Here is a 9020-nt window from a genome sequence, read left to right on the forward strand (position 1 = left end):
ACACACACACACACACACACACACACACACACACATACTGCACATGGTTTTCTCTCTTTTTTTGGGGGGGGTTTCTTGGAGAGCTGATCACAACACTTGCATGCATTCCTGCACATCAGCCAACGGAGTTGGGCATGTAAAACCTCTTCAGCTCTTCTTACTGATTACTGTCAGCTGAAAGATAAAGCCAGTATCGTAGTGAGAAAAACATGTTTGCAGAGTTCTCATCCCCAAAAAGCTTTTCTTCTGTGTGCTGCAGTATGACATTTGAACTAGCTTTTTTCCACAATGAATGTGATTGTGTGCACCTGACAGAGAGAGAAAGAGAGAGAGAGAAAAACTGCTTGATTGGCAGTTAATAATAACACAGTTGTGACTTGCATGCTAAGAGGAAAAGTTATCTCGCCCGAAGGCATATAAAAACATTTTTAAAAGCTGTTCTCATGTCTTAGAAAAAGAAAAAAAAAAAACTTTACAAAAAAAAAAACTTGGCAAATAGTTTTATGTATTGTTCAGTGTGTTAAAATGAACACCTTTAAAGTGCAAGTGACTGCGGTAAAGCTGATTTTAAGTGTATATTTATGAAAAAAAAACAACAACTTTGGATCCAAGTAGAAAATGATCAGAAAGAAAAGTCTCAAATACTTGTTTGCCTCAGTTAACACTGAGGGGAACTTTATAAAAAAAAGAAAAAAAAGAAAAAAGAAGCTTTTTGGAGTGCCAAACACTGTTCAAGTACAACTTTTTCAAAGTGGATATTTCATAATGCTGTGGAACTTTTCTACCGTTTCTTAAAGGTGTTCTTTGCAAAATGCTTTCTTGTGTGTCGTCATGTGTTCATTGTAGCTTCGATAATAAATGTCCAGTAAAGACACTACGCGTTGGTTGCTGTGTTTCTTGCATAAGCGATGTTGGATTTATGGGCCAAAGCAGAGACGGTATCAGTGAAGATGCAAAAACCCTAACAGGGTTTTAGCATTTAGCTAAAACTTTGAATGTTTTTCTAACTTCTGGACATTTTTAAAGTAGGAATGAGGAGAGTTGCTTTTTGATAATTGGCACCGTTAATAAAGTTGAAACTGTTTGAAATGTAAAAAAAAAAGAGGAACATTTGCAATCATTTTTGAAGTATAAATACAAAACAAGGTGAGTTAAATTGCTATTTAACAAAATCAATTGGGCTATAGTAATGTAAACCTCAGACAAAACAGGGAATATTTCAGTTTTTATCTCGTTAAACCAATGGAGTTATGAAAGACAATCAACATTTCATAATTTCCAGGATAATAGCATGTAGTCTGAAAGTTCAATACTTTCAGACTACATGCTGAAAGTATGTAGTCTTTCAGCATGTAAGTCAAAAACCAAACATGAAGACGCAATCATCTGGTTGGTCTTCAGTGTTAACAAGAAAAGAGTTTGTATTTAAGGGATGAAATGCTTTTGAAATCATAAAAAAAAACCTTTTAGGCCTGTTGTAACAGGCTAAATGTAAACCTTTTCCCTGACAACCAAAACTAGGGCGCGCCGTGGCAACAGTCAGATATGCTAGCTTACTGATAACTCTGACACTTAGCGTTAGCACCGTGGCTAAAGAAGATAAATCTGGAAACAAGCTTAAGTTTTTGCTCCAACATAAAAACTCCTCTAACCACACATCTTGTGACTTGTTTCCAACAGCGTTGATATATTATTATTTCATAATAGAAGTCATCTGAATATTGCAGCTTTAGCATTTCCTGCTGGACACCAGCTAACTGAATTGACATATTTAGAGTCTCATCTTTAGCTTTAGTTGGGATTTATTACCAAAATAAAGGAGCTAATTTATGGACGTTACATCATGAAACTAATGTGCTTCATCATAACTTAAAGAACAAGAGTGGCTGACATTTAATACTCTCCAAAGTTCCTTTTTATAGCATGGTGCTGTATTTACAGTTTCAAGCATAGATCTTTCTGCTTGTGTTTAATTGTCTGTCAAATTGATTTATTTCTGCCATGTTTTCCACCAGCTAGACAGGCTCTACAGGACACAACACAAACAGAAATAATGGAGTTGACAGCTAAATAAACGTAGCAAATTTAAACAAGAAGTTGTGGAAATTAGCAATTAGTGGATCAAACAAGGGACTAAGCCCACTTTCTTCCTAATCCTTGTCGAATAAATATAATCTTTTATTAATTATTATTATTTTTGATTTGGGTACATCTAGACTTTTCTTGATATTTTCAAATTGCCATTTCCGTGTGGTTGTTTCTTGTCTTTTCTGACTTGTCAAGACTAACACACAGCTGCCCCACTTGGCCTGCTTCCTTGTGTTTCCCATTTTGAAGAGTGGCCAAGAGAAGACGCAAGGGTTTGTTAACTTCCCTAGAAATTATGATGAACTATAATATATAAATAATGAAAATTAATAGTTAAATTGCTGACATATTCTTTCATTTATTATTGTGGCATTTAGCAAACAGGAATAATTTCAGTCATTTTAACTGACCAAGAACAGGAGAAGTTTGGTCTGAGTTCATTTTAAACTGGAAAAAAAAAGATGTCTTCTCATTTGGTATATATTTATATATATATGTGCGTATGCATGTGTGTGTGTTTTATGGTGCAGCATAGCTTTTAGCTATCCAAGTCTGAATACATTATACCATCTAGTGGCGCTTTAGCTAAATAAAATCGGAAATAAGCATAAGTGGGACATCTGTTGGATCTATTGACATTTGCCCCGCGACGTAATTGGACACAGATTCACTCCCGTGTTTCAGAGCAGTTTCCATTCAACGGTCACAAGCGTGGACCTCTGCGCACTGAAGGGCTGCGGTAAATAAAATATACATGAAACAGACATGGAAAGATTCGGGGGTCAACGCACTCAGAGGTCGGGGCGCTCTGACAATCAGACGAGGACGTCTTCGCTCTCGCTTCTGCCTGGAGCAGCAAAACCGACGACGACTCCTTAAAACGTAGCAACTCGCTGCCCGTAAAGTAACAGAAAATGGGATATTAATTTCTTACTGATGTTGAATGAGCTGATTTATGACAGATCAAATAAAAAAAGTGTACTTTAACGTGTCAAACTATGTAGGCTTTTCTTTTTTTTAGAGATTGAAAGCAATTAAATGCATTGGTGTTGTAACTTAGTATCTATTTTGACTTTAAATAGAAAACTTTGCTCTAATTACAGTCACATCCATTAATGATGCTGTAAATTGATGGTTTTGTTAAAGCCCAACAATGCTCTTCCTAGTTTATTTATTATTTAGCTAATTAATTATAAAAATGACACTAATTGTTTTTACTTAAACAAATCATTAACTCCCAAAAGCTCTTCTGAAAACATGTCAGAGTTAAACCCATAAATGGGTCGGATTGATTCTGAAACATCCTACATTATAAAAATAACATTACATTATAATGTATTAGGATTATTATTAATTATCAGCCGTGTTTGCCGTCTCTTTAGCTGAGGGAACATGTTTAATTCCCACGTGAGCTGATCATTTTCTCCCTGACATGTCTTCAGTCTCTAACTGGTATTAAAAATTTTATGAGTGGGGAAAAAAAAAATCCTGATCTGTTTCAATTTGAAAGAGTTTATGACTCCATAAACAAACTCAGTGAATTAGCAGTTTTGTGGATTGTGAAAGTGATAGTCCAGCTGTTTTTGATGTCTCACTTTGGACAGCACTCAGCACTCCTCCCGGACAGACGGACAGAGCAACGACACGACAACGATCCAGCCTTGGATCAGGAGGATAAACGTTTGCCGCAGTCCGCCCCGGCACGGTGCAGCAGATTCTGACGAGGTTCCACAAAAGCCAAATACACAAGTGTGGACCTAGGGTGGAACGTTTACAGCTCTCCTCTCGGAGATTTGAAAGCACTCCTCGCGTTTCTCTCGTGTCTCTGTCGAAGGAGGACAGCAGAGTTCTGCAGCTTTCAGAAGGAACTGTCAAAGTGCAGAGACAACCGGGCAATTATCGAGGAGTTTTTTTATAGCAGCTGTCATGTGGCAACGTAGGCAGCTCTGCAGCTCCACGAGCATTTTATGCTTTCCTCATGTTTGAGAGAAGAGGATTTTATTATATTAAAATCAAAAGATTTCAATTTCACTTTAAGAAATTTAAATCTCTTAAGTACACAGTAATTACTGTGTACTTCTGATAAAATGCATTTTATATTTGATATTTGTATTTATATTTTACTATATATGTGTGTGTATTAAACACACACACACACACACATACACACACACACACACACACACACACACACACATTTGCATAATTGTTGTAGTTCTCTTTCCAAGTCTGATTATTGTGGCCATTTCCATGTTTGGGAAAAAAATCATAAAATAAACAGCTTCCAATGAAAGCAACTGTGAGGCAACAAAAAGTTGCCCTCTGGAAGTAATAACACTGAACATAAAATGATCCCCTGAAGTTTTAAAGCCTTTTTGTTGGAATGTTGAAATTGAGCTAATTTTGTCGAGTTAGAACATTTTCCAAAACGGTTGCAATTGATCTAATTTAATCAGCTGTTTGACTCCGATCGTTTCCATGGATTAAAAATCAACCCAGATGAAATGCGTACGTGTAAATTATCGCACTTATTTACTAGCTCTCTTGTAGTAAATAAGAGAACTAGTAAACTTTTAAATCAGGCGAAGACTCTGTTTTTTTTTTTTTCCTGGATTTTTCTTTTGAGAAAAATAAAGTCAGCTGGTCTCCATATTAGAGTTAAAGATGGACTCAGTAGCTCCTGATGTTTTTTAATTACAAAAAAAAAAATAAATCTGAATAAATATTTGAGCTCAATCTTTTTTTTTTTTTCTTTACCCATGTCTTTGACAAAATCTGATTTAATTTTGCAGTTTTTAAAAGTTTTAGTCAGGAAACTGATGAACTTTGAGAGCTGCATGTTGGAGTGCATTTGAAAGCTCAATCTTTTTGAAAAAAGAAGAAAAAAGAAACAAGTCAGTCTGGGTAAGCTCCACCGCCATCTTAGGTCCCATTTCCTGAACAACTTCTTTCAACAAGTATTTGTCCCTCTCATAAATGAAGTGGAGCTGAACGGCGCTGCGAACGCCGAAACATCACTTATTTCTAAAAATATATTGTGTGTGTGCCCGCCAGGCTCCCCCTCGCCCCCTCCGCCATCTTTTAAAATGTCTCGTAGGTTCTGCAGAGATCAAAAATGCATGTGTCGATGTCGACATTTGAACTTAGCTTGGATTCCATTTGATTTTCTGTTTCTCCGAGTCTGCTCTGCATCAATATTACATGTGTGCTCCAGCGCAAGAGGGGGATTTTTTTTTTCATTCTTTCTTTCTTTCTTTTCAGTTGTTTGTTTCTGCTTGGGGTGAGGACGACCACAGAAAGTACAGTTATGCTGACCACAAACAACAAAAAAGTGGAAAGTATTTCCTTATGTTTCAGAGGGTGGGAAGATTTGCACAAGCGTGGAGCGAGAGAGAAAACAATGAACAATTAACAGAGAGGACGGTTCGGTTACAATTTGGCACCGGAGTAACAGAACAGGTTGAGCACGTAACAAGGAAATACATTCGAGAAAGGGTGGAGCAGTTCTTGCATTTAAAACAAAAAACAAAAAAAGAACAGGTTACAGCAAGCGCCACTGCTACAGTGACCGGAAACCAATTAGATTAAAAAAGGTGGTAAATTGACACCCTTGAATGGGGGGAGTGGAGGAGTGTTGGTGTGGTCTATCTAATGGAGGGTGATTCCTGCCCAAGCACCAGTCCATTAACAACCAATTAACTTCCTATTAATATTTTACCAGACAGGGCCTCTCATCCTGACATGTTTTAAGGAGCTTTTCCCAGGAGGGTCTGAACATGAGCAGCTTTTAGCGCAGCATAAAGAGGCCTGTGTAATGGGCTGAAGGAGGAGTAGGGGCAACCCGATAGCACTGAGAGCTGAGGAGGGGAGACAGACTTCTGCAGCTGGTCCGGCCCTGAGCCCAGCCAAAAAGCCCGGGTCGGGCCAAGCGCGCACAACTGAGCGGGCAGTGTTGGGGAGGGGGCGGGGGGTGAGATCCGTCGGTTTTTCACCGAACCCCGACACCAGATCGGACGTGAGTAACGAGCTCAAGGGCCCGCGTTGAGCGTTTTGAGATGTGAGAGACGACTCCTGCTGTTTGCTCAATAAAACGAAAGCAGACAGCAGCAAATTGAGCCGGACGCTTAACGTTGGGGAGTTAATGACAAGACGCAAAGAATACCTCTCTGAGCTTTTTTTCACATTTTGCCTCCTTATCTCCTCCTCCCCCCCAGGTCTTTAGCATGTCTTACAAACAAAAGTTGTGCTGCTCTGTACAAACCCGGCCTACGTGAACGTCTGTCGAGAAGAAAGCTGGAAGACGTCCTGTTGACAGACTGCCAAGAGTCACGAACTGGACAGAGCAAAAGCCTTTTTAGGTTGATGTACAAAACATTATCGGTGGGAAAATGACGCCTCATATTAACTTCAAACACAATTTACATGTGCAAACTTGAAGGTGGCAGCATTATACTGTTTAGACTCCAGCTAGAGCCGATAGGAAGATGAACAGAGATCAATATGAGGTCATTTTGGGTGAGAACTTACAGAAAACCGCAAAGCACTTGAGACTGTCAGAGTAGTCTTAAACACATTACCAAAACTGCTACTGAGTGTTTCAAAATAGATGGTTTAAAGTGGCCTAGTCCAATTCTAGTAGTACAATTTGAACATGTCATGCCCTGGACATGTTCAGGTTTAACTTAATCTTTTAATTTTAGCAACACGTCTTATCCGATTGGACGTAATGTTAGCATTTTGATCAAGTCCAGTCAAAGTCTGATAGAGTCCTTAAAGAAAAAGATGAGGGTGATGGAAAGGAGGCCTTGCAGCCTCCAAGTCTTAAAGCTCGCACGTCACAAAAAAAAAAAAAAATCAAAATACCATCGGAAACATGTCAAATTTACAAAGGATTTGACCCAGAAAGGTCAATAAAGACATTTTCACTACCTATAGAAAATAATAACAATTGTGATGTCCCATGTTTAGTAAAAAATAAAAATTTAAATGAGACATTCTTTTTTTCAAAATTTATAGTCCTTTTACAGTTTTTTTTTTTTAGATTATCTGTGAATCTGTTGTGTGTTTTAAAGATGATATTCAAGGTTTTCCCTCAGAAAACTTGCTAAGCTCGGTGGTGGGGTACTGGGGCAGTCATTCATCCAGCGGCCTGTTGAGTTTGTGAGTTAAAAAATGTTTAAAGTTGACAGGAAATTTGAAAATATCACTTGATAATTATGCATCATTGAAAGATTGGAAGATTAATACCTGAACACCAACTATAAAGTCCTAAGAAATGCAGACACTTTAAAAAGACTTAAATAAATAAGCAATGCTGAGCCTGGTGGCCCGCCAGGCTTATAAAACACTGGGGGAAACCCTGATATTGCATAAAAATAGTTTTACATGTAAAATCTACAAAGGGTATGAATACTTCTGAACTTAACAAAGCTGGTGGAGGCGTCTCTCAGAAGACCTGCTGCTTTAATTTTAATGAAAGCGAATGTTGCTAGACTTTTCAGGCTTCTTCTGTTTTAAAAAAAAAAAAAACAATAATAATTGCCAAAATCGTGCACCTTAATTATAGTCACATAGAATCTCCAAAAAAAACCCAAACAACAACCAAGTTTGTGATTGTAATGTGACAAAAAAAAACAAAAAAGGGTCCCAGCTGAACGACTACTTCTGCAGCCCACTATAAGCTAAGGCACAGATAAGTATCTCCGCTGCTGATCTTCCCCAAACTGCAGCTTTCTGCTGCGTAAGGCCGGTTTGTGAGGATATTTAAAAACTAGTCCAGGGGAAACTCCCTGCCTGGAGAGGAAAAAGAAACAGAAAGAGGAAAGGAGGCTGAAAGAAAGAGAGGCCATTATGACTACAGCCTGCAGCTACTCCCAGCGGATGAGGCATTTGTCTTCACTTGAAAGTATGATTTATTTTTCCACCAGTCGGAAGGGTTATGTTTGTCACCGTGCAGTGAAAGGACTTTTAGAAATAGCAACGAAAAAGCTGAAACGGAGAAAGAAAAAAAGAGAGAGAGAGAGAGAGAGCGAGAGAGAAAGGAAGTCTATTTTCTAATGGAGACGTAATGTTTTCCTCAAATACTTCCCTTCTACGGTTACCTTGTTTGGGATCACTTTCAGTGCTCATTAACTTTAGTTAATCATACTGAACCTTGTGTCTAATTTATCAGCGGGGGCATGTGTCTCTGTGTGCTGATGATTAGGAGAAAGAAAGAAAGGAAGGAAGAGAGAAAGAAAGGATAGAGAGTGAGGGGTGGAGTTGGGGTGGCTGTGGGAAGATGTGGTTGTATCAGGTTTCCTCCACTGGGTGTAGATGTGGTCTTAGATTTCTCTTTGGGCTGCTGATTAACCGTGTGTGTGTGTGTGTGCGTGTGTGTGTGTGTGTGTGTGTGTCAGAGCTGGGAGTGCACTGAGGAGGGGAAGAACCTCAGCTTTAATTTCCCCCAGCTCCAGATATTACACCCCCGCGCTGCCGCTCTGTTNATGTGTGTGTGTTTTATGGTGCAGCATAGCTTTTAGCTATCCAAGTCTGAATACATTATACCATCTAGTGGCGCTTTAGCTAAATAAAATCGGAAATAAGCATAAGTGGGACATCTGTTGGATCTATTGACATTTGCCCCGCGACGTAATTGGACACAGATTCACTCCCGTGTTTCAGAGCAGTTTCCATTCAACGGTCACAAGCGTGGACCTCTGCGCACTGAAGGGCTGCGGTAAATAAAATATACATGAAACAGACATGGAAAGATTCGGGGGTCAACGCACTCAGAGGTCGGGGCGCTCTGACAATCAGACGAGGACGTCTTCGCTCTCGCTTCTGCCTGGAGCAGCAAAACCGACGACGACTCCTTAAAACGTAGCAACTCGCTGCCCGTAAAGTAACAGAAAATGGGATATTAATTTCTTACTGATGTTGAATGAGCTGAT

Source organism: Poecilia formosa, unplaced genomic scaffold (assembly GCF_000485575.1).
Source record: "Poecilia formosa unplaced genomic scaffold, Poecilia_formosa-5.1.2 Scaffold66, whole genome shotgun sequence".
Taxonomy (NCBI): domain Eukaryota; kingdom Metazoa; phylum Chordata; class Actinopteri; order Cyprinodontiformes; family Poeciliidae; genus Poecilia; species Poecilia formosa.